Source organism: Temnothorax nylanderi, unplaced genomic scaffold (assembly GCF_030848795.1).
Source record: "Temnothorax nylanderi isolate EJ_2023f unplaced genomic scaffold, tnyl_v1.0 TNYL_tig0369_pilon, whole genome shotgun sequence".
Taxonomy (NCBI): Eukaryota; Metazoa; Arthropoda; class Insecta; order Hymenoptera; family Formicidae; genus Temnothorax; species Temnothorax nylanderi.
The window spans coordinates 181,895-185,686 of NW_027249431.1; the positions used below are offsets into that span (position 1 = coordinate 181,895).

At 41.2% G+C, this 3,792-nt stretch overlaps 1 long non-coding RNA gene across 1 annotated transcript; it reads right to left on the bottom strand.

Annotated features, from left to right (window-relative positions):
* Positions 1-674: 674 nt before the first annotated feature.
* Positions 675-3,365, bottom strand: LOC139781857 (uncharacterized). Its single transcript, XR_011720710.1, has 5 exons — positions 2,328-3,365; positions 1,892-2,243; positions 1,308-1,794; positions 1,069-1,237; positions 675-957 (listed from the first exon to the last, which is right to left on the bottom strand). It is a non-coding gene; the product is annotated as an uncharacterized lncRNA (long non-coding RNA).
* Positions 3,366-3,792: the final 427 nt, after the last annotated feature.

Consider the following 3,792-nt stretch of genomic DNA (forward strand, 5'->3'; position numbering starts at 1 on the left):
TAGGAGAAAGCGATGATGAAGTCAAAAGACCGAGCAGTTCCGAGTCGAATATCTCGCGCCGTAGTGTTGACGCTTTACCGCGCGTGTAATTGGCCGGTCGAAGCCGGCGATCGCGAGATCGCGGCAGTGTCGCGTAATAAATGTTAGTGACAGCTCGTGTGTGTCGTGTCGCGCAAGGTTAGTGTTTATTATATTATATATAAATAACCCGGGTGGAAATTACAACCTGGCGCTGTATGGGCCCCGGCTAGTTTTCCACGAGTTAATGTGGGCGCTATGATGGAAGGCTAGCCTGGGGTTGTACTGGGTGGTAACGGCAATAATGGCCAGCTCCAATATTGGAAAACTATCTAGGCCCTGGCTCGCGGAGCAATGTTGCCCCAAGATATTAAATCTGTCTAGCCGCTATGTAGAAAGAGATAGGGTAAGACTAGGATAACTTAGATTTAAAATTAATAAATAAATACTAACAAGAGAACCTTGCGAAGTGTAAAATTCTGATTTTAATATAACTTTGTGTACATACAGACGGGTGGTTTCACCCCTTAAAACCGTTTATTGGCTCCAACTCCTATTTTCTAAATTCATCTATTTACATAATCTGTATGTACACAAAGTTATATTAAAGTCAGAATTTGACACTTTGCGAGGTATCCTTGTAAGACGATTGTAAATTGTATTTAATTGTCGCGTATTTAATTGTATTTGTATTTAATATCTCAGTTTACAACGAGTTAGATATATATATAGTAATCTCAGTTACAAAGAAGTAATGAAATATATTTAATATTATAATCATTTAAGGGTTGATCTGATCGTCATTTCTGGCTTTCTTTGATCGATGTAACCGATGACCATCCCAGTCCTTAGCGTTCGTTAAAGTAATGCCTATAGCTGAATATATTTCCTTTTGGGTAATACATTTTCCATGCTTCTCAAAAATGTTTACAACAACATCTATATACAACATATAATATATTAATTATTATGTATAAAACTCTTTATCTCTAAATTAACATAGAATAATTACTAATAATAGTAATATAGAGAAAAATTGTATTTTCTTACCAATAATGCAGTCGCAGATCGGAGTGTCTTTTAGGACAATTTTGGCATCAATTTTTTTTTGTGCTGTACATATTAATGCAAGCTCCCTTGTCACTAATTTTTTGATTATATTTGTGACACTTTTACTAATATTTAATTGTCGATCGACAAAAAAATATAAGAAAGCCTTCTAAACATTAAAAAATATATAGAAAAAATGTATAGAAAAAGTAATAAAATTAAAAGTAACAAAAACTTACAAAATCGTGACGGCAAATGTCGTTGGTTTTAACATTTCTTGAAATGCATTTAAATCGTCTTTTGTACCCATTGGAAAGCAGATATTATATTTATCAGTAAATTATTGATTATTATTTGCGCCAACGCCGTCTTTAATCACTCCGGATGCTTCGAGCAAGTCTTTCATTTCACGTTGGTTCTTCACTATTTACGTTTAGCGCCGTACTGCATGGTGTGAGATTGGAAGGTCTAATGGCACAAATGATCCGACAGATTTGTTAGTATTCACATATGTGATTTGGAAAGGTACATGAACATTATTCTCCGCATCACCCATATAGTGAAACCATTTCAAAGGAGTACATCTACTTGCACCCCATTCTCCGCACATTAAATCCAATGCTAACTGCCCCGTACTCGGCACTGACACCTTATTGCACGAGTTAAACGTGCCGTCAAGATATTTATTTGTTATATATACACCTATCCCGTTAATATATTCTACACCTGGAAAGAGATTCAAAATAGTAAAATGCGTATCAAAATGTTATAAACATAAAATATTAAATCTTAAACATATTAAATGATGAAATATAATAATTACCATTTGCTTCGCCTTTCTCCGTAATGTTGATAAATTTGCTTTGGTTAACAGCGCATGTAAAATCGCAAAAATGTTTCACTAAATTATCTAAGCAACTAGGGCATCTTTTTAGAAAATTTGACGCAAGCTTGATATTTGAGTCTAACGTAGCAAGCTGAGTTGTATCGCAGCAGGTATTAATTCCTTTGCCATCATCCACCAACAAATGTGGACAATGCTTAGCCAACAATTTTTGTCCTTCAGAATTCAATGGCTTCGGTGGTCCATCGTAAGGACAATACTTTTTGTGCATAGCTGCATCCGTGTAACATACTCCGTACCATATACAATGATCATTTTCTTGACTGACAACCTGTAATTTTGCATACATATATAAGGTGAGAGAAGTAAGCACGGAAAATCGCAGTCATGCAGTATTTACAATAGAAGTACTTACCTTTGAATCTATCAATAACAGGTGGAGATACACCCCAAGGTTTAATAGCTTGTGAACTTCTTTGTCTATCTTTTGATATTTCCGCGAACTCGGGATGCCCTAGGTACGTTAGGCCCAAATTCCGTCTCTCGGCAGTCTCGGCGGCGAAGAAAGCGCGACGGGGATCCGTTTCCGCGACCCGGCACACGTCACCCGAGCGAGGGGGAGGCAGTCTTCCGTTCCCCGAGAAGAACGCGCGTGGCGCACGCGGTATGCGGCACGCGGTCGCGCGGACAAAGCAGATGCGCAACACCTACGTGCCGCCGTGTCCGCGTGCACGTTCCGACGCGCGGCACCTACGTCGCCCGGTCGTCGCGACAATCGCGCGCGGGGTCGCCGATGACGCCGCGAGTCCGCTCGGCCCGGCTACGTATCCTCGCGCGCGCGGAAGCGGTCTGAACGGCGCCGCGGATCACGCGGGGGGAAAGAGCGACTACTCACGACGCGGGCGGCGGTCGTCGGAGCCGTCGCGTCGGAGGGCACCAAGGAAAGGAACTGCGCGGATCACTTCCCCCTTTCCCCTGCGGCCTCAACTCAACTCACGCGCGAAACGAAATGCGAACAATGCAACAATGGCTTCTTAACCACTAACCATAACCACTATTACATGGCAGATGGCACGCGAGACGTGAGATAGAGACGCTGTCGTCGCCCGCGGCTAAGCGCCGAAATGATAGCGTCGCACAAACAATTTTTTCCGTGTGCAACAGGGTTGACAGTTTGATACAAGCCATGATTATAACTTGAGTGTCGAATAACTTTATGAAATGTTGAATAATTTTACATTTTACTTAGATATTATTTAATAATATTACTTATGTTAAATATGACTATTATGATCCTGCCTCACTGGCCGGGCGCTAGCTAGCCCCCGGCTGGATTTCCCATCTTGGCACCCCCGCACAATTCTGTCTAGCGCCTAGATGAAATACTAGGCAGCGCCTGGCTAGATTTCCGATACGGGCGTGCCACGACATTCCCCACGGGGCCCAAAATAGAAACTTGGATCGCCCAGACACATTTCCACCCGGGTTTAATTGAATTTTATAAAACTTAATATCCGCTTTTCAAGCTATTGATTCTATTGATTCTGTATTGATTGCAGATACATTTTTTCTAACAGCTAGAGATGTAATTTAATTCACGTTACAATTCGGTCTTCGAGTACGTGAGATTTCTAACATAATTTCGATCAGTATTCCCGGCAGGAAACGCAAAGAAGGAAAAAGGATATCTATGAAAGTCAAGACTCGGGACTGTTCGGCACGTGTCGTGGATTCTGCGCTTTTCTACGTGACACGCGATGAATAACAGATGTATCATTTATTTGCAAGGCAATACTTGACTGTGTCGAAGAAACTGCGGCGCTAATGAAAACAAATAAGAAGGGAAGATGCGAATAGTCTCTCCAAATGTAAAAAGTATA